Below are 26,418 nucleotides of genomic sequence, written 5' to 3' on the forward strand. Positions count from 1 at the left end.
GCCTCCCCTCCTACACCACTTGGCATTCTTTCCTGGAAACCTTGCAAAATAAGACTGTGGCCGCCCTCTGTGGCTGGCACGTCGTGGCCTCGCTGAAATGCCGGGAGGGTGGTGCCCTGGCAGCCCGGGGCCCAGGCCGCTGCCCCCCACCTCCGGGCCCCGACAGCGCAGCTGAGCGGCCAGGCCCCTCCTCCCACCCACAGCCTCATCAGCCTGGCCTTTCTCAGGATCGCGGGACAAAGGGCGTGGGCGGTCCCGGGACTCCAAGGGATTCTGGGAATGCATCCCAGCCTCCCAGACCCCTCATCCACCCCACACTGCAGGGGAAACTGAGGCCTGGAGGGGACAGGAGCTTCCTTAGTGAAAGAGACCCTTGCTCTTGGCCTTCTCCCTGGTACCCCGGCGTACCAGCCCCAGGGGCCACGACAGGGGTTCCAGGCCCACGGAAGCCCAGCTGCTGGGGCAGAGGCCGGTGCAGATGGGGCCTCGGTGGGAGGCACCCTGTGGAGCTGACGGGCGAGGGGCCAGGAGCCACTGGCCGGGCTTCAGCCCCTGCTTGCTGGAAGGATCTCTAAGGATCCTCTCGTTCCAGCTGGGAGCCTGGAGGCCGGAGGGGTCAGGAAGTCCCATAAAAGACAGTAGCAGGAGGAGGTGAGGTCAGACCCAAGGTCACGTCACCTGGCCTGGTGAGCGGGGTCGGGCCTTGATCAGCAGAGGAGGGCGCCTCCGAGTGCACTCCTTTATCTGCTGGTTGGCTCCACGGCCCGGCCGGTCCCCTGTCCTTGCGTGTTCTTGCTCCCTGGCCAGCACGGGGAGCACGCTGAACGAACCGAGCCACGAGAACACTGAACACCGTGGCGCAGGGCCGCAGGCCGGGGCTCGTGTGGGTAAACCACCCCCTCCTTCGTCCCCCCCTTGGGGACACGGATGCCCCGGCCACATGAGGCCCACATCAAGGCGTTGGGGGAGGCAGAGAACAGCCTGGCATCAGGGGGCTGCAGGGTGCTGCTGGGGGAACCGGGGAAATTCCCTCCCGTCTCCGAGCCTCAGTTTCCTCGAGTGTGAAGTGGGCAGAGGGCAGCTGTGTGACGCCTGTTCATGCCCACAGCCCTCCCAGGGCCTGCGTCTCAAGAACGGTCACAGCCTGGCTCCCCACGACCTCCCGCGCGCGGCACACCCAGAAGAAGCACGCCTGGTGGCCCCCCAGGCTCCACCCCCCATCCCACCCCCCCGCTCCCCGCTTCCCCTCCTGCCTCCCTTTGGGGTCTCAAAGTGCCTGCTCTCTCCTGCCTCAGGGCCTTTGCACTTGCCTCCGCCAGGCCCAAACTAGTCTTTGCAGGCCGCCCTCTTTGAGCCACCTTCCCATCTGCCTGCACACCTGCCCCTCTGTCCTCGGCCCTCGGAGCTGCCCACTCATTCCCTGCCCAGCACTTGAGGCTTTGAGACCGGGACACACGATCCAGGCTGGGCTCCCCTAGGAGGCCAGAAATCCTATGAGATCCTGCTACCCATCATTGTGTCCTCATCCCCAGCCTGGTGTCCAGCGCACTGGATGTGTTCAGTGACGACCAACAAATTCTAGAGTCCATTCTGGGTTTGTAGAAGAACTAGACCGTCCCAGGGTATGGCCCCCAGGCAGATCTGGAGGGGATTCTGTCCAGGGAGGGGCCCAGCAGTGGAAATGCCTCTGTGGGCCTTGTCTGACGCCACTGCCCCTGAGTGGGAGGACCAAGGTTCCAGGGGCCTTGCACCCAGCCAGACAGGTTCCAGCCGGTTTGGCAGGATTGCTGCAGACAGAACTCAGCCCTGCAGAACGGCTGCCCCGACTCCTGTGGCCAGCTCACCTGGGGAAAGGCCTCAGTCCCCCAGGGCCCCCCCCACCCCCCACCCCGGCCCCGCCACCTTCTCTGCAGGAGCCCCAGCCCAACACCACCCACCAGGTTCCTCCCACCAGGGCTGGGGGCCAGCAATGAGCAAGAAGGGGCTGGTTCCGATTCTGTGGAATTTACAGGTCAGGAGTATCGGATTACACCTCGTGGCTTGGGCGGGTAGGGGGAGCCACCAGGGTTCTTGTGCGACCTCCTTTGGCTCTGGGGTCCCCTAGCCTGAGACAAGTTCTGAGGGCAGGTGGCTTGGGTGGAGGGGATCCGGAAAACTGTAGATGAGTGGAAGGGAAGGGAAGGAGCCCCGGTGGGCTGTGCTGGTGGGCAGGCCACGGCCGTGGGCACCTGGGCTCCCCTGCCTGCAGGAGCCCCCAGTCACCAGCTCACCGGCCATCAGGATACTGACCCGCCAACTCCCACCAGGTCTTGGCTGCTGGCTGCCCCACGCTGGGGCTGATGGGTGAGTTCCGCACTTCCCCAGGGGAGGGGTGTCACAGAGAAAGCGCTCAGGGGAGGCCTGGGTGGGCTACGCAGTGGCAATCCTTAGGGCCTTCCGAGGCCACGTAAGGCGGGGTGGTTCCCACGAAGAGTCACGCCTCCTCCCAGCCAGCACCAAGCACTCCCACGAAGCCTTTAAGGGGCGGCCAGTCCTTCCCCACGAAAGGCAGCCTCTGGCCACTGCATCTCCTCCATCCACAGAGGAAGCCAGCCCCAGGCTCCCTGAGGCCCATGGGCTCTGACCCTGGGGTACCATCATCAAGGGGCACCCGCCGTCCACATTCCCAGAGCCGGAAGCACAAACAAGCTCTGAGCCCAGGCCCTGCCACCACCTCCTAAGTAAAGAGAGCAGCAGCCCTGGCCAGGACGAGGGGATGGGGCACAGGAAGCTGCAGACGCTTGGCAGGGCCTCCAGGCACCTGGGACCTGGGAATCAGGGGGCAGCAGAGGAAGCAGGGAGTCCAGGAGGAAGAAGACCCCCTCAGACCCTTCCTGGGACCTCTACGTTGTGGGGGGGGGGGGGAGAAGGCAGACATATCACAGTTCATTAAATCACTGAACTCCACTCTGGTGAATTAAGCCAAAACAAAACAAGCAGGGGATGTACTGGGAGCATGTAGCTTGGCTCACCGAAGCCAAAGAGTAAGTGGCAAGAACCTGTCTGGCCAGAGATTTAGGAAACAACTCACGGGCAGCCTCAGGGAAGAACGTTCCCCCTCTGCTGCCATCCTTGCGTCCTTCTGTTCGAGACTCACCTTTCCGTAATAGTAAAGAGTTTCCACAAGCCAATAAGACAAACAAAATTGCAACAGAAAAGGGAGCACGAATATGACCAGACAGCCCACAGAACAGGATATACAACTGAGTCTTAAACTTTTGAAAAGATGTTCAGTCTTATTCAAAATACAAGTGCAAATTGAAAGTACAGTCCAATTCCATTTCTCACCTACGGGTTGGCAATACTGACACTATGCTGATGTTGGTGCGAGGCACAAGCCCTCACACATCGCTGGTGCGAGTGCACTTTTTTTTTTTGGCCGCTCCAGGTGGCATGTGGAATCTTAGTTCCCCCACCAGGGATCAAACACGTGCCCCCTGCAGGGCAAGCACCAAATCCTAACCACTGGACCGCCAGGGAAGTCCCATTTTTTTTATGCACATGGCTTTTGACCTAAAAACTCCCTCCTAGGAATTTATCCTGCAGGGACATTTGCACGTGTACAAATGACACTAGTACAAGGATTTTTATTGCAGGCAAGGACGCTCAGCCTCCTAGCTCAGGCTCACTCCCCTGCGGGGTCGCTGCGGCGATGTCCCCAAGACACACGGTGTGAATCTAATCACCAGAAAACACCAGACAGACCCAAAGACAGACTTTATACAAAGCAACTGTCTACAGTCATGGAAAACGAAGAAAGGCTGAGGACCGTTTCCAGGATTAAAGGAAATAGATGTGACCCTGGTTTGGGTGGGAGATGGGAGTGGGGGGAAGGGCTTTAAAGGCCGTTATTGGGCCGGTGACAAAGTTTGAATATGGACTGTATACCAGGCCTATTGGCGCTAACTTTGTGAATTCCATCACTGCGCTGTGGGGAAGAGAACGCCCTTGATCTCAGGACCCTAGGGGATTGCCCTGAAGTCATCAGGGTGAAGGACGTGCGGTCTGCAGTCTACCAGCGAGTGGCTCACAAAAACACCTCGCTAAACATGCACACGTGATACATCACTGCGTGTCATCATCACGTATGACGCATATAACGTAAAGCACAACGTGCAGCGTCGTATAACTCCACATCACCGCACAGTGTGAGTGAGAAAACAAACGTGATCAAACGCTGACCACGGTGACCCAAGGTGAAGGGTGTCACGGAAGTTCTTTTTTCACTCTTCATAATTTTCTGTAGGTTTGGAATTATTTCAGAACAGAAACTTTTAAAATAATTCGTGTCGGGACTTCCCTGGCGGTCCAGTGGTTAAGACTCCGCGCTTCCACTGCAGGGGGCACGGGTTCCAGCCCTGGCTGGGGAACTAAGGTCGCACGTGCCGCGCAAAATAACAACAACAATAATAATAATACATGTACACGACAGAGATCTCAGCCGTTCACAAGGCAGGGAAGCGGGTCTCCCGGCCCTGGGACCTGGTCCCTTAGTCCTCAGGGAGGCGCCCCGTTCACCCGCTCAACGCCTGGCCCGCAAGCAATCACGTACCCTCTTTCCCTCAACACACAGTTGTGTATCCTGGCTTTTCGTGTAACGTTATATCACGAGCATTTTCCTGTGTAACAAAAATTCCCTCCAGAACATCACTTTGAAGGACTCCCCAGCAGCCTGCCCACGACTTCCTTTTGTTGGAATTCGTGTATTTTTCACCTGCGTAAGCAACGCTCTATCCGTCCGCCTCTGCCGCGCGCGCCTCTGAGCAGGCTCTTCCGGGAGATTCTAAGCTGGGAGGACTGGGGGGGACACTGCTGGCGTTCAAAGGCATTTGGCAGGTCCTGCCTGGTGGCAGGCGTCTCGGCATTCCAGAAAGGTTATACCATCGCCACACCCACCACGCCCGCCACGCCCGCCACGCGGGGCACCTGCCCCAGGCTCCCTGGCCGAGGACTCCCTGGAAACCATTAAGACGTGAGCCAGTCCGGCACGTCCCAACTGGGCCTCGCCGTTTCCCTTGAATGCAGGGGTGCCCATTTGGGGTTCTTTCCTTCTGTGCATCGTCTGTGTCCTTGGTCTGTTTTCCGCCATCTGTTCACGGTGTTTTTCTCATCACCGTCTGTCGGTCATGAGGGCAGGCCCGGGAGGAGCAGAACAGCACGGGGAGGCCAGGGCGCTGCTTCCCTCGGGGTCCAGCTTTGGCTCTGCTGCCCACTCGGCCCCCCAGGCCTCCTCCTCCACGAGCGCCCGGGGAGCCACCGCGAAGAGGGCTTGGAAGCAGGGCCCCCTGACCGAGCGCCCCGCGGCGAGACCCTTACGGGTACAGGAGGGGAATCAGCCCTTTGTCCCGCGTGTTGGCAATCGTTCCCTCCCCAGTGCGAAGGCTTTCGGAGAGGCTGAGCGGGCGGCCCCCAGGAGGGGTGAGGAACCCGGCAGTCTAGCGCTCATGAAGCCACGTCACGGAAGGAATGTCTACCGCCGGGAACGTTCTCAGAGCCATAGAGAGAGGCCTGGCTGGCCCCGAACCAAAACCCAAATTAGTCCCAAGGAAGATTTCGCAACTTCCTCTGAGAGCAGCCTCCCAGCAGTCAGTCGGGGGTCCTGCCTGAGGGCTCCCCCAGCCCCTCCCTGCCCACCCGCATGTCTCCCCCTCCTCTGGGGGACGCGGCAGGGGCTTTACTCCCAAAGAGAGCCCCCGCCCAGGGTCTGGCAGGTGGGCCTCACCTAGGAGCCAGGTGAGGCCCCAGGAGGGAGACCGGGGCCTCTGGGCTCAGCCCGCGCCCTTCCCGTGACTCAGGAGGGGAGGCCTGGCGCCCTCGTTCCCGAGGAGTCCCCCGGTCCGCCTGAAGGGCGTCCAGCTTGGGGTGGTTTGTGGCGGCCACACTGGCCCTGACTGCCTGGCCCCTGGAGAGCTAGCAGCTGGAGCTGCATCTCGGCCCCGGGTCACCGACCCTCCCGGGTGGCCCTCCTGATGGCAGCTGCACCGTCATGGGGAAAAGCGTTTCTTAGGGGTCCCCATGCCAAGCCCCCCAGCCCTGGAGACGGGGCCGAAAGAATGCCATCAGCCTCGGACCCCAGCCCGAGAAAGCCACACGCCTCAGGCCTCCTGGGCCACGGCGCCCAGGGCTCTGGCCCGGCTCGGCCCCAGAGGACAGGAATGACCACCTCCCAGCTGGTCTGGGAGGGACCCGGCCCTGTTAGGACTCAGGCTCCAAGTAAGTTAAAAACGAGTTAAAAGGTCATGTGTAGAATTAACCTGTTATACAGTGATTCCACTTACAGGTATAAATACACCCAAAAGAAATGAGCGCAGGGACTCAAAGAGATATACAGTGATTCCACTTACAGGTATAAATACACCCAAAAGAAATGAGCGCAGGGACTCAGAGATATACAGTGATTCCACTTACAGGTATAAATACACCCAAAAGAAATGAGCGCAGGGACTCAAAGAGATACTTGTACACCCGTGTTCACAGCAGCACCAGTCAGCCGAAGATAGGAACCACCCAAGTGTCACTGACAAATGAATGGACGACAAAATGTGGTCCATCCACACAATGGAATGTTACTCAGCCTTAAAAAGGAAGGAAACTGACACCTGCTAGGACATGGATGAACCTTGAGGACGTTAGTGAAATAAGCAAGACATGGAAGGACAAACACAGTATGATTCCACTCATAGGAGGTCCCTAGAGTCCCAATCCAGAGACAGGAAGTAGAAGGGTGGGTCACAGGGGCTGGGGGAGGGGTGGGAGTGAGGGCTTAACGGGGGCAGAGTTTCAGCTTGGGAAGATGAGAAAGTTCTGGAGATGATGGTGGTGATGGCTGCACGACAACATGAATGTACTTAATGCCACTGAACTGAACACTTACAACGGTTAAAGTGGCCAAGTTTACATCATGTATATTTTACCAATAGAAAACGTCATCGTGTGCCCCAAAGGAGTTCCACCCTCGTCCTCCCTCCCCCCAACTAAGCTTCTGTGCTAAGGGCTGGGGCTTGGGGGCTGATGAGATCTTTTCCAGCCACTGTTTGTTGGACAGAGTCCTGTTGTGGACAAAAAGAATGGGATCCCTGTATTTAGGATATAGGGTCTGTCACCTGTAACACCAGTGGCTTAAACAGACAGGATCCACCTCTCCTGCACGTGGTCTGGAGGGAGGCTGTGCTGGGCTGGCGTGGAGACTCTGCTCGGCAGTCACTGGGCCCCGGCTCCTCTCTGGCCACCCCTAGGGCGTTTGTCTTGCCACGAGGCTCGAGATGGTCCACCACCACGTCCCTGTCCTTAGCAGCAGGGAGCGAAGGAGGGAGGAGGGGTGCCTTCTTCCTTCCAGGCACTGGCACCGGCCTCTATCCCAGAAGGAGAATGCAGCTGGTACGCTGTCCGCCCCCTGCCTCCTGGGAGGACGTCAGCCGCATGCCATCTCGCTGTGGCAGCCGGGGGGGGGGGGGGGGGGGGCGGTGCTGCTCAATGTCCCTTCCAGAGACGCTGCCACAAGAAGTGCCGTCAGCCGACGGCCTCCAGCTGCACCGCTGGCCTGGCCGAGGCCCCTGCTGGCCCTCCCACAGACTCCTCTGTGGGCTGGAGCCTCCCCCTGCTTGCTCAGGCCCCCTTCCCACTTACTGCAGGGGGGGTCCCTCAATGTTCCTTGCATTTCTAGCTCGTCTTGTTGCCGGCTTCCGGGAGGACACAAAGTGACATCTTTGCTCAAGGCTGCAACCCCAGCCCGTAGAAGAGAGCCTAGCATATAGCAGGCACTCGGCAAAACAGAAGCAAGGGTCAGGGGTCATAGAAGTGAGAAAAGCAGGCACTCCGCAAAATCTCCCAAGTGAACCAAGAAGGTACAGTGGATGCTGCAGAAGTGTGCGCTGACCTGAGCAGACAGCCAGGCAGCTGGGAACCAGGCGTCGCCGGCGCACCTGAGAGTGGCCTCCCCCCCACATCGGCCGGGGCCCTTGGCCAATGAACACAGGAGGGGAAGGTGAGGACCAGACTGGCTATGGCTGCAGGGGCCCCCTTCCTGCCACCTGCAGGGCGGGGTCTTCCGGAGCCCCCAGAGGGCATGGAGGGAAACAGCTGCTCCTGGCCACGCAGGCCACCCTGGCACGGGCACCAGGAGTTCCGGGCATGGGCACCGGGAGTCGTGGTCCCGGGAGCCAGGAGCAACGAGGAGGCTGCCAGGGCCCGGCGGGATGTGGTTGATTGACAGCGACCTTTTTCCTACAGCTGCTCCATCCGTGGAGATATTTTCAAGGCCCACCATGCTCCCTACGCCCCCTGCCGCTGGCCAGCAGGCGAGGAGAGGACCACAGAGCCCGCTGCAGGAGCTCGCATGGCGTGCTTCTCTGGACTCCTGTCTGCAAGCTTGTGACAAGCCTGGTCTGTAGGTGAGGTGCTCCATCACGGGCAGCGGGACAGACACGGGAGAGTTCGGGCTGAGAAGGCGAGAAGGAGGCACCAGCAGGGCAGACCTGGGGCAAAGCCCCAGGTGATTCTAGATCATTCCAGAATCATCTGGACAACCAGATGACTCCCTTCTGGAGAAACAGTGACCTTGCATGCTGACCCCTGGCCCGGGGTTGGGCAGTGCTGGTGAGCAGGTGTGTTGAGCGTTGCTGTCAGGTCAGGGAGGGGTGACCAGGCGGGGCTCTGAGGCTCCAGAGAGGAGAAAAGTGAGAGGTGGACCTCAAGGTGGGTCAGAGAAGTGGACGGGAGGGTGGGGGGTCCTGGACGGGGTGCGTGGAGTTTGCTCTTGCGGAGCAGGGGGAGGAGGACGGCCACCTGGCTTTCCATGAAGGGCCAGAGAGAATGGGATGTGGGGGAGTCAACCCAGAGAGAATGGCAGGCCAGTCTGAGGAGGGAGGCCGAGAGCGTAGCCTAAGAGTGGGGATTCCTAATGCAGAAACCAGAAATGACAGAGGGAAAGAATGACCAATCTGATTACACGAGCCTGAAACGCTTCCAAAGGCCAAACACAGGACAAAACAAACGCACAAACCCCCGTCAACAGGGCTGGAAGTGAGATGATCAACTGAGAAAATGTCAGTAACCAGTCAACCAGGACAGAAGGTTAACATCCACTAGTAAAAAGGCTGTACAAATCAGCAAGAAAAAGGCAAACAAATAGCAATTTGGAAAAGGACACCAAGAGGTGACGTGCACAAGTGCCACCAGCTGTCAGACACACACGAGAGCACACATGACCCGGGAGCAAAGAAGCAGGAAACAAAAGGACAAGATGCCACGGGCCCACCAGGTTGGCACAGACTGAAAGGCAAACTCGGACATCACCAGGGATGTGGGGAGAGAGCCCTGGGGGGAAAGCATCACGGTGCAGAGCTCTCGGTGGGCACTGGCACACCTACCAAGCTACAGGATCCGCACGCGTGCTCCCCTTTGTCCAAGATGCCCACTGTGAGAAGCAGCCCGGGAGGAGTATCTGCCCTGCTGTGCCAAGGTCCACACACGCGGCCTTCGGTCAAGTTGGTAACAATTCAGACTTCTAACAAAAGGAGAATAAATGATAGTATGTTCACAATATGGGAAACCGCATAGCAGCTACGAACTATGAGGTGGATCTATGTGGACTCCTCCTTTCCCCCCTTCTCCCCTCCCCCTCCTCTTCCCCCTTCCCCTCCCCCGCTTCCTTCTCTCTCTTACTCTCTCGTTAAGCCAGTTTGAGTTGATTTCCTTCACTTGCAACCAAAAGAACCCTGATTACCACTCAGATTGCAATGGTAATAACTACCTTAGGCAATTATTATAAAGGGACCTAACGTGTATAGTAGAGCCGTGCATAGGATGCGTACTACACGGGGTTTCCTGACACTGCCCCGGCCCCATGACCCAGAGGCAAGCTGGGCCTCTCAGGTCGGGGGCTGGGAAGGACCGCAGGTGTTGTTTGTGGGGGGGGGGGTCTAGGCTGCCTGCCTAGACACATACCATCCACCCCCGCCACCTTGCACTGGCCACGGCACCCCAAGTGCCACAGCGACGTCCACTCTCTTGAGTGAAGCTCCTTTTCAAAGCTGACCCACGTTGGGACTTCCCTGGCGGTCCAGTGGTTAAGACTCTGAGCTTCCACTGCAGGTGGTGCGGGTTCGATCCCTGGTCGGGGAACTAAGATCTGCATGCCATGCGGTTCAGCAAAAAAAAAAAAAAAAAGCTGACCCACACGCCAGGGAGCACCCAGCCCTTTCCACCGAAAGTTCCACACGGGTCGTAATGCCACTTATCGAGACCCCACCACGTGCTGAGCCTGCTTTGTGTTACATCTGCCAAACTAGGTCACCTCCCTCCTCTGGAGGAATTCTCTGTAAGTTCTCTGTAAGTTCAACCAACTCTCTGTAAGTTCAACCCACACGCAGACATTTGCACAAATCGTAATTATACAGCTCACTGAATCTGAAAAGTGACCACACTTGTGGGACTACAGCCCAGAGCCCCCTTCGCCCCACCTACTGCCTTTCCCAAGGGTCATGGCCGTCCTGATTTCCCACCCGCAGATCGGTTTTGCCTGATTTTGAACTTCATGTTCAGAATGAAATCATACAGCCGATAGTCGTCCGTATCCAGTGTCTTCTCTTGGACGTCATGCCTGCAAGAGGTGTGTTTCCGTGAGCAGCAGACGTTCAGTGACGTCGTGCCCGCCGGGTGAAGACACACAACTGATCCATTTTACTGCTCGTGGACATTTGGCTGTTTCCAGGGTTTTTCCCACTATTATGAACAGTGCTGCTCTGGCACTTTGATTCTCTGTCACTGTCATTCATTAGATGGAGATGGTAAAGCCCACAGAGGGAGAGACTGGATTGTGTCCACTTTCGTTTCCCCCTTTTCTGTGCAGAATCAGGAAGTCCCTGGGCGTTACCTGTCCCCGCTCTGGCCCTAGGTTAGAAGGTGGAATTCTCTGATTGTCTTAAGCAGGCCTGGGCTGCAGGGTTGGTGTAGTTTTCTCAGTGATATAAACAGTCACCTGCTCCTTCTGGTCAAGTCTCTGTGAGCAGGATCAGGTGGCCCTGGTGAAGGAGAGACTGGGAAGAGAGAACCCTGTTTCACTTTGGATCAAAACTGTAGACGTGTGGTAACATCTATACTAGTTAGAAGCAGCAGAGACCTGGGAAATAGTGACTTAGATAAAATAGAGGTTTATTCTCACAGGTCAAAGAAGTCAGGGACTCCCAGGACAGGTATGATAACTCTAGAGCATCATCGGGAACCCCCAATCCTCTTTCTGTTCTGCCATATTTAGAGTTTGGTTCCATCCTCAAGGTCACAAAATGGCCTCTGGAGTGCCAGCCATCATGTATATGTTCCAGGCAGGCAGAAAAAGGAAGAAAATAAGAGGAACACACACGAGCTCTTTAGGAGCTTTATTGGAAGTCCTACCCAACAACTTCTGCTTGTATGTCATTAGCCAACCTGTTTTTTAGGGAAGTGGGAAAGGCGGTCTTAGCTGCTCACCCGGTCACCTTGAGAGAAGGGGAGATTAGATATTGGGCAGGCAATGAGCAGGTTCTTGCTCAACAGCCAAGCCCAGTTTCCTTCTGCCTTATTTGGGATATTAAGAGACAAGGGACTTTCCAATGCCAGCCATTGCTAGAAGCAAGTGAGTTTGATTCCTAAAACAAAGTGCTTTAAACGGGCTTTGCCTATGAAGGTTCTCCTCCTTCATTAGAGCCACGCGGTGCTCCCTCGGGAAGGGGCATGGCCTCTCCTCGAGAACGGTAGGTAAACATCAGAGCCTATTAACCACAGGTGCTTTCCGAGATAAGCAATAAGGAAGGTTCTATTACAGGGTCACATCAGGTGGGCTCAAGCTCTGTGGGGGGAGATTTATGCCCTCATCCTCGGCTGATTCTGGAAGGAGCCCACCGACAGGTATTGGTGTGAGTGGTTTATTCAGGAGAAGCCCCACCCCAGCTGGATGCTGCAGGTGGCTCAGGGCACAAATTCCATCTCGGGGAAGTAGGTGGGACCTGGGCTTTCAACTCCAGCCCTCGTCGGTCACTAGCTGAGGGCCCCGGAACAGGGGTGGATGAGGGGTCACCCACAGTTCAGCGGCTCCGCCCCAGGAGCCCAGGCCAGGGTGCAGGAGTGAGCCCTGCAAGTGAGCACACACGGCAGCTCGGGCAGTGCATGGGTCTGACGAAAGGGACCTGGCGGGGTGTGGGCGAGCGTTAACAACATCCACGGCTCCCCTGAGAGGGCCGGTGGGGAAACTGAGGCCCAAGGAAGGAACGTGGCCTGTTCAAGTGTCAGAGCTGGGAGGCTGCCCCTGACCTGAATGTCACCGAAGACCCAGGCTAGTGCCAGAGCGTACATCCCTCGCTTGCTTATGCCTGATGTATGCAAAGCCCGAGCTGGCCCTCCAGATGGGGGTGTCTGCCCCAGGTGCTCCTCCCAGGATGAGCCTCAGACTCACCTGGTCACTGTCCCCCACGATGTCGCCAGGAAGCAGGCAATCTAAGAAGTAACCAGAGCGTCTGTGTGTGTAAACTCGGGGCCTCCCGAAGAGAGGGCTTGCGGAAAGGCGCGTGACGAGGGCTGCCAAGGGGCTCCAGGAGGAGACGGGCTGGAGAGGTCTGCGGGCGGACCCCGGCGGTAAACAGGCCAGAACCAGCTCCTCCTTGGAATGAAGGAGGTGACTCATCACTGACGCAGCCTGTGGTCAAGAAGATGTCGCTGACAGAGGGCTCGAAAGGCTGTGGGTCCCATCACAGCAGAGATGGGGGCTGCAGGCAGCCGGCCTGAGCATAGGCACGCAGAGCTGGAGCCCCCACAAATCCCAGCTTTACTGGACTTTACCACTGATCGGCTGTGTGACCTTAGGCAAGTTAATGAACCTCTCTGGGCCTCCATTTCCTTAGAATGGAGGGCTGGGGAGGATTCAGTGAGTTACTGAAATGCTACTTGGCACACAGCAGACTCCCACAGGGATGACGACAGTGGTGGTGATGGTTCAAGTAGGACAGGACTGCCTGGAGTGGAGGCCCTTCCTTCCTGGCTGTGGGAAAGGCTCACTGTCGCCTCCATCGAAACGTCCTCCACCTGGGTCCTGTCCTGCCTCACGAAGGGGTTGAACCCAGATTCCTGGGCTCCAGAAGCCACGTTCTTAACACAGCCCTCCTGCCAGGAGCACATGCCTCGACGGCCCTCCCTACAGGGCCCTCATGCAGCAGCTAGTGCTGTTATTTGCTCTGTTGTTGTCTGGGTGGATGCAAGGCTCTGTAGAGTCAAGGCAGCCTGGCGAACACCATTCCTTCAGGTGCATCAACACTGCTGGGCCACCAAGGTCCTCCAAGAACCACCCCCCATTCTCTGCCTGTCATAGTATCCCTCACCAATGGTCTTTTAGTCTCTACTTGCATACCTCTAGGGACACGGGGCTCACCACCTCTCAAGGTCATTTCCCTAGTCATTTGAAAGCTTGTCTCTGTCCTGAGCCAACATCTGCCTCTCCACTGGGCTGGCTTTGCTTTCCAGGAGGCAGTGAAAATCCTGCTGGCGTGCGAGAGCAGAGGCCCAGGCAGTGCGACCGCTAAGTGGTCAGTGCCTGTCCCCCAGCTGGTCTCGGACTGCTGGGCTGTGGACAGACCAGGCACAGCAGATCTTCACGTCTTCTCCCTCATTCTCTGCCCCTGAACGCACCAGGCAGCTTGGAAGCCTTTATGTGTCACGTGAACACCGTTACATAAATGTTACGTGTGCACGATTTTAAGGATCATAAGCGATGAGGTTTCAAGGTGAGAAGATTCTTTGTCTTTTTTCTGGAGAAGCTATTTGAACGCGGTGCCTTTTTAGGAAGAAGAGTGGCAGGCGGAGGCGGCTCTGTCTCAGAAACCTCAGCTCAGCCGGGCGCCTGCAGGATGAATCAGCTGCAAATCCGGGTATGCTCTCCCAGCTCGGGTGTGGAACGCACGTTGCAGACACAGGCCACACCTGATGCCAGAGCGTGTGCTCGTTCTACGACGGGGGCACCCACACTTCTGGGGGCCCTTCAGAGACAGGCCCTGGGAAGACAGGTGCCTCCCACATGTACCTGCCCACAGATGCTCAGAGCAGCACAATTCACAGTAGCCAAAAGGTGGAAGCAAGCAAACGTCTGTTCACAGATGAACAAAGTGTGGTCTACACATGCAACGGAATAATATTATTCAGCTTGGAAAGAAAGGAGATTCAGACACGGGCTCCAACACGGATGAAGCTGAAGACATTTTGCTGAGTGAAACAAGCCAGGCACAAAAGGACAAGCACTGCATGATCCCACTTATGTAAGACACCTAGAGTCCCAAGCCACAGAGGCAGGAAGTGGAAGGGTGGCTCTCAGGGGCTGGGGGAGGGGTGGGGAGTGAGGGTTTAATGGGGACAGAGTTTCAGTTTGGGAAGATGAATAATTTCTGGAGATGATGGTGGTGATGGTTGTACAACAACGTGAACATTAATGCCACCGAACTGTACACTTTAAAATAGTAAATGTTACGTTACGTGTACTTTACCACAATAAGAATACTAAAACAACAAACCCTCAAAATAAAAACCAAGACCACCTGGAGAGGTTCCTCTGCTGTCGGCCCGGGTCTGTGGGCAGAGCCGCACACCTGTACAAGCTCCGTGGAGCGCAGCTCGGGCCAGTGTCACCAGGGAAACTGAGGCTGGGGGGTGGGGCTGGGCCTGGCTCGGCCGACTTTAGACTCCGCGCGCTCCTTCCAGAGCCCCGGTGTCCTTTGGCGGCCGGCCCGGAGGGAGGACGGCGGACTGGTTCCCCCCGCAGGGGCGACCCCTCTCCTCACGCAGGTGGATCAGCTGGGGGGGCCCTGACACGGGCCTCAGCATCAGGGTGGCCCGGGCGGAGCCGGCACCGCGCAACCCGGCCCCGCGGACGCCACTCTCCGGCCACACCGGCCACACCCGGGCTGCGCGGCCGCCGAACGGGCGGGGCGCCACCTGCTGGCGGAGGCGGGGGGCGCGCGGGTGCGTTCGGGGCCGGGCTTCGGGCGGGTGCGGGCGGGGTCTGTGCGGTTCCGCAGCCCAACCCGGGGGTGACAGCTACAGAACTTTATCCCTCCCAGGGGGAGGGATAAAGCCCAGAGCCCCCCTCTCCGAGCCCAGAGGCCCCCCCTCCCCGAAAGCCGGGGCCAGGAAGCTCCCCAGCTCCCGGGGGTGGGGGTGGTGGCCCCCTGCCCCACCTCTGCTCACTCCTCACAGGACGACGCCTCCCCGTGCATCTGCGTCCACGCTCCCCTCTTCCCGTGAGGACACAAGTCATCGGATCCAGTACGCCTCATCTTAACTCGATCACATCTACAAAGACACCATTTCCAAGTGAGATCACATCGCAGGCCAGGAGGATGTGAATTTGGGTGCATTCTACTGAACTCATCAGAGGCCCCTGATGCAGCCTTCCCCGACCACCACCGGGACCAGCCCCTGTCCTCCGCGCCCAGCAGGGCACATGGGCCGCTGGGTGGGGTCTGCGCCGCACTGCACTGTACCTGCTGGCTGGGAAGCATGTTCCCGCCTACACTCACCTCTACAACGATGTCCCAGCACGACTCTGGGTAGTCAGAGCCCCTGCCCCGTCCTGCCTCATCCTTATGCAGCAGGAATGGGCCACCCCTACTTTGGTATTAAAACTGCAGCAGGGGGATTTCTCTGGTGGCACAGTGGTTAAGAATCCGCCTGCCATTGCAGGGGACACGGGTTCGAGCCCTAGTCCGGGAAGATCCCACATGCCGCGGAGCAACTAGGCCTGTGTACCACAACTACTGAGCCTGCGCTCTAGAGCCCGCGAGCCACAACTACTGAGCCCAAGTGCCACAACTACTGAAGCCCGCGCACCCAGAGCCCGTGCTCCGCAACAAGAGAAGCCACCGCAGTGAGAAGTCCACGCACCACTATGAAGACCCAACGCAGCCAAAAACAAATAAATAAATTTTAAAAAACCCAGAAAACTGCAGCAGGATTTTTTTTTTTTTTTCTTATTAAGGCACCATCATGGATACCTAGACCTGGAATAGTCAAAATGGAATTCAGGATTTACAGGATGAACCCACGGAAAGAACCATCAGATCTCTGTGGTGTGGCACGCTTCATAAAGTAAATCTCAAGGCCAGCCTCTATCCAAGTCGCTTACTGTAAGGCTACAGTTTAAATGGTCAAAAGCAGCACAGAGGGACGCTGTTGTACTTGGTGTTTAATTCTTAAACAGGTGTGGGTCTCTGGCAGCCAGTCATGCCCAAAACTACATTCAAGGTGGTTTTTGCTTCAAGTGCTTATAAAGGATAGGGATGTTTGGGGCAGAGGGACGGACTTCTGCCCAAAGCAATTAACGTATAATGACCAACCGGCAAACGGGAGTGGACCACGTAAGCAGCAAAATGGAGATTGGTATATGGAAATGTGCTCCTGAGATTAGAATGTTTTCAAATGTGAGTCAAATGCAGAAAGTGCCAAATAGAAAGGTTACATCAGCACACTGTGCCACCTTTGGGAAACTGTTGACCAACCAACCCAGCCAACAGGGAGGCCTTGGGCAATCCCTCTGCCTCTTGTCATAAGAAGAAAAGCATTTATTCAAAGCAGACGACAACTGTGGTCCCAGGGAACGACAGTCATTAATATCATTCGCCTGGGTCTGTTCCTGGCCCTCCATCTTCATAAAAACCTCCCTAAATGGCGGTAAAACCCGGGTTCCCTGGCAAACAAGGCACCCTTAGGCCTCCACTGCTGGGTGTTCAGGAACTTTCCAACTCCAGGCTTTAAAAATGACACTCAAGTGTAGGTTTAAAACTTTGCCTGTATTTTGGATTACTTCTTCGGGATGGATCCCTGAAAGTGGAATTCCTAAGTCAAAGGGAAGAATAATGTTTAAGTTTCTTGATCAGAGATTTCAAACTGGTGGCCCCAGAGCCAACTTGGCTCTCAGCTGACTTTGATTTGGCCCATGCAATGTTTTTACGCATGTCAACGTTTCAGAGAAAGAAGACTTCCCATTGGAATTCAGATTTCCAGCTTATCTTGTAAAATCAGTGCTACCCAATCCATCAATGTAATATACCACATTGATAGAATGAAAGAAAAAAGCCACGCGATCATCTCAACTGACACAGAAAATGCATTTCACAAAAGCCAACACCCCTTATGATAAAACACTCACCAAATTGGGAATAGAGGAAAATTCCTAAGTGTGATAAAGGATGTTTTCGAAGAGCCCAGAGCTGACATCATACTCAATGGTGAAAGACTGAAAGCTTTCCCCCTAAGACAGAAACAAGACAAGTATGCCTGCTTTTACCACTGCTATTCAACATAGCGGTGGAATCCTTGCCAGAACAATTAGGCAAAAAAAAAAAAAAAAAAAAAAAAAAAAATAGAAAAGAAAAGAAAAGAAAGGAAGAAACAAAAGATATCCAAACTGGAAAGGAAGAAGTAAAACTATCTCTGTTCATAGATAACATGACCTTACATATAGAGAATTCAAAAAATCCACTGAGTAACTATTAGTGCTAGTAAACAAATTTAGCAAAGTTGCCAGGTACAGGATCAACACACAAAAATCAGTTGTATTTCTATACACTATGAACAGTCCAAAAAGCAGTGAACAATCCAAAAAGGAAATTAAGAAAATAATTCCACTTACAATGGCATCAAAAAGAATAACATACTTTGGAATAACTTTAACCAAGTAGGTGAAAGACTTGTACACTGAAACCTACAAAACACTGCTGAAAGAAATTAAAGAAGACCTAAATACATGGAAAGACATCTTGTGTTTATAGACTGGAAGATTTAATATTGTTAAGATGCAATACTGCCCAGAGCAATAAACAGATTCAATGAAATCTCCATCAAAATCCCAATGGCCTTTTTTTTAGAAATGGAAAAGCTGATCCTAAAATTTGTATGGAATTGCAAGGGACCCTAAACAGCCAAAACAATCCAGGGTGGGAAAAAATACTTGCAAAGGTCTAATATCAGAATACAAAAAGAACTCCTACAACTCAACAACAAAAAGGCAAATAACCCAATTTAAAAATGGGCAAAGGACCCGAATGGCTATTTCTCCAAAAATATACAAATGGCCAGCAAGCACATGAAAACGTGTAATGTCAATAAGGAAATGCAAATCAAAACCATAGTGAGGGACTTCCCTGGTGGTCCAGTGGTTAAGAATCCGCCTTCCAATGCGGGGACGCGGGTTCAATCCCTGGTCGGGGTACTAAGATCCCACATGCCGCAGGGCAACTAAGCCTGCGGGCTGCAGCTACTGAGCCTGTGCGCCTCAACTAGAGAGCACACGTGCCGCAAACTACAGAGCCCACGCACTCTGGAGCCCACAAGCCACAACTAGAAACAAGCCTGCACGCAACGAAGATCCCACGTACCGCAACTAAGACCCAACGCAGCCAAAAATCATAAATAAATAAAATAAATAAATATTTTAAAAACCATAGTGAAATACCACTTCACATCCACTAGGATGGCTATAGTTTTGGTTTTTTTAAAGGAAAATAGTAAGTGTTGGCAAGAACGTGGAGAAATCAGAACTCTTCCATCGCTAAGAATGTAAAATGGTGCAGCCACTGTGGAAAACAGTCTGACAATTCTCCAAAAAGTGAAACACAGAATTACCACATGACGCCCATTTCCACTCCTAGGTAAACACCCAAAAGGACTGAAAACAAACACTCGTACACAAGCGTTCATCGCAGCATTGTTCACAGTGGCCCAAAGGTGGAAACATCCTCAGTGCCCACGGACTGATGAATGGATGCACAAACGTGGTCCATCCACACACTGGAATATTACTCAGCCATAAAAAGGAATGAAGTGCTGATTCCTGCTTCAACGTGAATGAACCTTAAAAACATTATGCTAAGGAAAGAAGCTAGATTCAATAATCATGTGTTGTAGGTTCCATTTATATGAAATATCCAGAATAGCTAACAGAGATTTGTGGTTGCTGGGGGCTTAGGGAAGAGGGGACAGGGAGGACAGCCTGTGGGTACAGGGTCCCCTCCTGAGCTGACGGAATGTTCTGGAACTAGACTGAGGGGACAGTAGCACAACACAGGGAGTGTGCTAAACGCCACTGAATCGCACACTTGAAAATGGTTAAAATGGTGGATTTTACCTTAATACAAAATTTTAAAAGATCAGAGCTGCCCTTGTATCAATGGCTAGCTCTGTTACATTATCGACCTGGCCTCTGGGCCCCCTGCAATTTGAGACCCCACCCTTCCTTCCATCACCGCCGAGGACAGGGGAGAGAGACATTCTCACCCAGCTGGGGAGCCCCCAACCCTTTGGGGGGGCCGCAGGGGAGCCGAGGATGTGAGAAGAGCTGGGAGGAGGCGTGGGCGGCCCTGGGCACCGTCTGTCCGTAGGGACTACAGTGGTTGGAGATGGTCTGTCTGTGCTGGTCTGGGCAAGGCCACTGGCCACGTGGTGTCCAGTGCCTCATGGGACTGAGACACCGAATTTTTAACTTTATTTAATTTTAATTTTTTTTTTTGGATCCTAAAGTCAAGTGCAATTATTGGGAAATGCACACTCTTTAAACAAATATTTATTTATTTATTTGGTTGCACCGGGTCTTAGTTGTGGCATGCGGGATCTTTAGTTGCGGCATGCGGGATCCAGTTCCCTGACCAGGGATCGAACCTGGGCCCCCTGCATTGGGAGTGTGGAGTCTCAACCACTGGACCGCCAGGGAAGTCCCACTTAATTTGAATTTAAATGTAAATCTCACAAGACTCCAGCAGCCCGGTCCTGGAGAGCGCCAGCTCGGTAGGTTCCGTGTGCTGGTCCACCTGGTGGCTCCCCTTCCCCGGCCTCGGCCCAGCCCCGGCGGGAGCCAGCCCGGCCGGTGCCCCGCCCAGCCCTGCGGTCCGAGATCCTGGGGGTCAGCACACCACCATGCCCCGCCCTGAGTGGGCAGCCAGCAGATCTTCCCTTCCTACTAAATCATCACTGTTTGCCCCCGAGTCTCGCTCTCTGCGGCCAGCTAGGCATCTGGCCTCCTACACATCTGCCGCTCTCGTGGCCGGAGGAGCATTGGAAGCCGGTCAGAACGAAACCCGCAGCCTCCGCAGATGTGCTCCTCTGACATGGGCACCCGCCCGCCTTTCCTATCAGGAGCCAAGAATACTCAGGCTGCTAATTTGAACGCAAATAGTGAAGTTCTCTCTCTCTCTCTTTCTCTCTCTCTCTCTCTCTCTCTCTCTCTCTCTCTCTCGCCTCTTTGGGCACTTATTCCGCAATTTCAGTTTTCAAAAACAAAACCCTCCCGTATGCAAAGTTCGTAGATGGCTGTGGTCTCCAGGATGTTCCTCGTAAAACAAATGCGTCTTGCCTGTGGTTTTACAGTTTCATAATCATCCCACGTAGCAGTGGCACAGTTCCGACGGAAGGCTGGCACAGAGCCGCGGGTGAAGGGGCGCGAATGCGGAGTGTTTAGACCGGCAGCGAGTATAGACCAGGGTGTCTCAACGTCAGCACGATTCACACTTGGGCCGGATCATTCTTTGCTGTGAGGCTGTCCCGTGCACTGTCGGATGTCTGCTAGCGTCCCTGGCCTCCACCCCCCACACCACCCTTGAGACAAGCAAAAATGTCTCCAGACATTGTCACACATCCCCTGGCGGGGGGGCAGAACTGCGTGGGTTGTAGACAAAACCTGAGGAAAGAGGAGCGGGCCGAGTAAGACTCCGCAGTCACCCCTCTTGGGGAGGAAAAGTGCAAAGCCTCTGGACCCTAGTGAGCAAGCTGAACCCCTAGACAGTGTTGCGTGTGGGTTCCTGGCCTTAAACAGGAGAGACTCACGCCGACATTTGTCATGCATTGTTCTGCCTGTCAGGTGCTGGCAGTGTGGGGGTGAATAAACAGATAAGCTTATTATTTCATTCAACAAGCATTTATTGCCTACTATGTGCCAGGCACTGTTCTAAACACTGGTTGTATTAGTCAAAGTTCTCCAGAGAAACAGAAACAATAGAACTGATATATATATACACACACATGTATCCTACTCATATGGAAATGCAAAGAAGCTAGAATATTCAAAACAACTCTGAAAAAAGAGCAAAGTTGGAGAACTGACACCAGCTTGCTTAAAGCTACGCTAATCAAGAGAGTGTGGTATTGGTGTAGAGCAGACAACTAGGTCAGTGGAACAGAACAGAGAGTCTAGAAATAGACCCACAGATATGGACAAGTGAATTTCAACAAAGGTGCAAAGGAAATTCAGCGAAGAAAGGCTAGCCTTTCAACAAATGGTGCTGGAACAATTGAAGTCTGTATGCAAAAAAAAAACAAAAACAAACAAACTTGGATCCATATAGAAAAGTTAATAGGGGGGAGGGATAGATTGGGAGTTTGGGATTGACATGTACACACTGCTATATTTAAAACAGACAGCCAACAAGGACCTACTGTAAATAAATAAATATTAACACAAAATATTGTTAATAAACCATCACACAAAAATCAACATAATACACAAAAATCAACACAAAAGGGGTCATGGACCTAGATGTAAAGCCTAAAAGTATAAACTTCTAGAAAAATATATGAGAAAACCTTGGTTAGGCAAAGATTTCTCAGATACGACACCAAAAGCACGAACCATAAAAGAAAAAAAATGGTAAATCGATTTCATTCAAACAAAACACTTCTGCTCTTCGGTAGATGCTGTTCAAGAGAATGAGAAGACAAGCCACAGACAGGAGAAAACACTTGCAAATCAAATCTCTGATGAAAGACTTTTATGCAGAATACGTAAAGAACACTCATATCCAATAATAAGAAAATAAGGGGCTTCCCTGGTGGCGCAGTGGTTGAGAATCTGCCTGCCAGTGCAGGGGACACGGGTTTGGGCCCTGGTCTGGGAAGATCCCACATGCCGCGGAGCAGCTGGGCCCGTGCGCCACAATTACTGAGCCTGCGCGTCTAGAGCCTGTGCTCCGCAACAAGAGAGGCCGCGATAGTGAGAGGCCCGCGCACCGCGATGAAGAGTGGCCCCCGCTTGCCACAACCAGAGAAAGCCCTCGCGCAGAAACGAAGACCCAACACAGCCATAAATTAATTAATTAATTAAAAAAAAAAAAAAAAAGGCAACCCAATTTTTTAAAGTGGGCAAAAGCTTTGAACAGACACTTGATCAAAGAAGATCTACAACGGCCAGTAAGCACGTGAGAACCTGCTCAACATCATCCGTCGTTAGGGAAACGCGACTTAGACCCATAAGGAGACACGTCTGCCCCCCTATTACAATGGCTGCCACACCGAGTGCCGCTGAGGACGTGGAGGAGCGGGACTCAGAACACAGACTGTGTGACCGTCTTGGTAAATAATATGGCAGATTCTGGAAACTGTAAACATGTGCCTACAGCGTGTGATCCAGCGATTGCACTCCTAGACGTGCACCCAGGGGAAACGAAAGAACATGTCCGTGCAAAACGCGAACGCCAGGCAAATACGCAGCTCTGCTGGTAACCTCCCAAACCTGGAAATAGCTGAGGTGCCGCGAACTTGCCAGGCCGCTCCCTCTGCCTGGGATGTGCCTCCAAAGAGAAACGTGCACCTCCCTTTCCTGCCCCTCAGGCCTTCATCCAAACACCACATTGTCGCGAGGTCTCCCAGACAAACATGCTGACCCCAAAGACCCGCAGGGCCGGACCCCTGGGCCTGCGAGCGTTCCGCGGATGACAAAGGCACTTCGCAGACGCGATTATGTTGAGGATCTCGAGATGGGGAGGTGGGCCCGGGTTACCCAGGTGGGCCCCAAATGTGATCTCAAGTGCCCCGTGAGAGGCAGGCAGAAGCAGCAGGTTCCGTGGCCGAAGCAGGATGCCCGGCTGCTGGCTGGGAGACGCAGGACGGGCCGGGAGCCGAGGGCTGCAAGGAGTGCAGCTCAGGAGGCTGAAAAGGCAGGGAAGGGTCTCTGCCCCGGGGCTCCAGGAGGAGCCAGCCCTGCCCACGCCTTCTCCCGGGCCCAGTGGTGCGGAGCCGGGGCTTCTGGACTTGAGAACGGCGAGGGGATAAGTGCGCGTCGTCTGAGTTGCCAAGTTCGTGGACCTCCCCACGGCAGCCACAGGGACGGACGCTCTCCCCGTCTTGCTGCAGCCCCCAGGGCCCCACTCCTGCCCTTCTCAGCACCCGACACGCTTCCCATGTTCCTTGTTCATCTCGTTTACCGTGTGTCTCTCTAAGGGGACCATGAACTTGGAGGGGGGGGCGGAAGACTTGCTCTGCTTTACCCACACTCTCTGCCCTGCACCCCAGTATATAGTCGGGCTCAGCAAACTCTGTGCTGGAATTCAACAGTTGAACAAAAGCCCAGAAGACTTTTAATATTCATTGTACTGCAAGACATAATTTATCAAATTCCCAGACGGGCCTTGTTTACAACTGGTTGTGTTTGCTCCGTGTTTTCCTGACCCACTCCCTCTGACCAAGCCCACCGGTGCCATTTCGCCTCCCAGAGGTAACCATGCTTGTAGTTTGGTTTGTGCGCTCTGGCCCACTTTTTACATTTTACACCTGTATGTGAGTGTGCATGGATTACAGCAGGTGCTACTTGGGGCCTGTGATTAAAGTTCACACAAATGGAGCGACTCTTCTTCAGCCCGCAGGTGACACACAGGATCCCCTTCTTTCTCCTGCTGTGCAATGTTCCGTTGTCAGGACATGCAGGACGTCTTATTCATCCTGCGCCCTGCTGCTGCACCGGGCGGAGTCTGGGCAAGAGAACGGGGGAGCGCCCAGAACAAGGAGGAGCTGGACGAAGGTGGGCGGGGCCCGCGAGAGCCACACACTCACACCCTCCCCGTCGTCTCTGCTCCGATTGGCTCTGCAAGGACCATCGTTGTCCTTGTGTCCGGGGGCCCGTGTGTAGAAGCTCCTCCGAAGTCCCCACGAGGGGCCTGGCTGGCCAGGTGACTCTGCACTACCCCAGCTAGTTTAAGCTAAGAAAGGCAGGGTGACTATTTCAACCTACAAGTGAAGGTACCTCACAAAGGAATCTACCCTGAGTCACCTGCTCCTGGAGGGTCACCAGGAGGACCCCCATGGGGCTTTCTTTACACAGTTTTGTCAGCACGACCCCCTTGAACTCCTGCGAGCCACAGAACGATGCAGGACGGAGTCCTGGGTCCAGTCTCAGCCCCATCCCTTGTGAGTGTGACTGCACTTCCGTCTCTTCACCCGTCCGCTCGGGGACATCACAGCTGGAGCCACCCCCACCCCCCGCCCCAGAGAACCGGGGGGGGGGAGGGGCCAGGCCTGTGCCTGGCAGATACTTAGAAACAGTTCTTTTCTGTAGAAAGAACGAAAGTGCCCGCCTTTCTCTCACTTCCTTTCTGGGGCCTGGGCGGGTTGGCCTGTGAGTGGCCAGCTGCTATTTTTGGGCCTCGGCTGCTCCGTGTGAAACCCCGGTCCCCCCAGAGAGGAAGGGGGGGCACCAGGTGACCTTGCCCTTGGTCTGGGGCGCAGCCGGCCCAGGTGCAGCGGTTACTGCCTCAGAGTGAAACCCACACTGGTCAGGCTGGTTCTGCGGGCAGGTTTCCTAGCAGATAAGCACCGTGTGCGGTATTTATAGACGCTCAGAACACAGAGGGGCTGCCGTCCGCTCCTCTCGTTTTGACAGAAGGGAAACCGGGGCCCAGCACGTCCAGCGCCTGGTCTGAGGTCACACACGGAGCTTGGGACGCCAACAGGACCAGAGTCCAGCGTCTGGACCCCTCCAAGGGGTGGCAGGCCTGCCTGTTTGGAGCAGAACGGGTGGAGCTTTGAGGACCCTGGGCATCTTCTCCTCCGCCCACCCCGTTGTTCCCAGGGTCCTGGGCCTTCTGGTGGGTGGGCAGGGCTGAACCTCGGGGGGAGGCAGAGCCATGAGAGCGTGTGCTGTCTGGGGTCCCAAAGTCCGCGTCGGGGCAGATGGGGAGAGCCACCTCCATCCCTCTCACGCCCATTCACGGTGGCCTTCAGCAGTCTCTCCTTCGGTGCCACCTGGGTTGCTCTCTGGCGTTCCCCGTGACCCGACTTCACTGCACTCAAAGTGGCTGTGTGCTGGCCCCGCACCCCCGCGCTTGTTGAGCTTGTGCCACAAGCCAGACGCGGCCAGGGCTGTCCTCACGGACAGGGTGAGGTGCCCACAAAGCTTTGCAGGAGCCGACGGGTCCCCCTAGCAGATATCTGGGCAAAGAGCTCTCCAGGCCACGGGACTGCACAGCAAGGCCCGGACGTGCTTGAGGCCCAGAGAGGGAGCCCGTGTGCGGGGTCGTGCGGCTCCTAGAGAGGAGGGCCCGGGTGCAGGGGCCTGGCCTCAGGCTCCCACTTGGAGGGCTCTGGGCAGAGGAGGACGAAGCAGTGTCCTGGGCTACAGGTCGCGCTGGTCCCGGGCGGGGATCACACGGACGAGGGCGCAGGCAGGAGAGAGGCCACCTGGCCCAGCCGGGTGAGGCGGGAAGTGGCTCGAAGCAGGCGGGGCAGGAGGAGGTGGGAGGCGGTGGTCTCAGAATCACCGTGAAGGGGACCCCTGAACCTTCCAACAGAGGGGGGTGGGCCGTGGAGGGAAGCGGGGCGTCCGAGCCGCTCGGGGTCGGGCTGCCTGTACCACCCTCCCGCCGGCCTCCCAGAGCCCCGCCAGGCTGCGAGTGGACGAGGCCGCCCACGGGCCTGGCGCTCTGCTCAGCGAGGGCTCGGACACGGTTCTGAGGGTGACGACACCAGAGTCACCGCTCACGGGGACCTGGGGCAAGTCTCCGTCTCCACGTCCGTCTTCCAAGTGAGGCAGACATTGACGGGTCTCTCCTCTCCTCCCCAGATCCCTCCCGAGGAGACAGGCGGCACATCAGGGGCTGAAACACGAGGCGAGCAGGGCTGGGCCCGGGGACGGAGGGGCTGCCCTGGGGCCATGGTGGCCGAGACGGGGGTTCCCTCCCGACGGCAGAGGCAGAGCTGAGGCGCAAGGAAGACGGAGCACCAGGCGGGCGGAGGGAGGGAAGAGTGTTTCCAGCAGAAGGAACAGCACGTGCGAGGGCCCTGAGCCAGCACAGGGGGTGGCAGCTGAGGAATGAAAAGGGGTTTACAGGCAGAGAATTGCTGGCTGGTGGGCCAGCGGTGACACAGGTGTGCTTGTGACTCAGGTGTGGGCGTGGTGGTGACTCAGGTGTGGGCGTGGTGGTGAGTCAGGTGGTGGTGGTGACACAGGCGTGGGCCATCTCTGCTCCTCATCCCCAGAGAGGTTCCCAGCAGGGTCTCCCCAGCCCCCACCAACCCGGGCAGCGAGTGGCGTGGAGCGGGAGCCGGGAGGGGCCCTGGGCCGGGGTGGCAGGGACTCGGGGGGCAGGGCCCTGTGCCCTTCTGCTTTGG

At 55.6% G+C, this 26,418-nt stretch overlaps 1 protein-coding gene across 5 annotated transcripts in view; it reads left to right on the forward strand.

The window, feature by feature from the left end:
• Window positions 1-2,026: 2,026 nt before the first annotated feature.
• TNFRSF13B (TNF receptor superfamily member 13B) overlaps window positions 2,027-26,418 on the forward strand; it is a 63,654-nt gene continuing 39,262 nt past the window's right edge. For 3 of the 5 annotated variants that reach the window (XM_082374544.1, XM_082374547.1, XM_082374548.1), the window contains exons 1-2: window positions 2,027-8,023; window positions 8,269-8,429. The gene's annotated coding sequence lies outside the window, so the exon portion shown is untranslated. The remainder of the gene's footprint in view (window positions 8,024-8,268; window positions 8,430-26,418) is intronic. The other 2 variants (XM_082374545.1, XM_082374546.1) reach the window with 2 other exon arrangements.

This window comes from Balaenoptera borealis, assembly GCF_965194805.1.
Source record: "Balaenoptera borealis genome assembly, chromosome: 20".
Taxonomy (NCBI): Eukaryota; Metazoa; Chordata; class Mammalia; order Artiodactyla; family Balaenopteridae; genus Balaenoptera; species Balaenoptera borealis.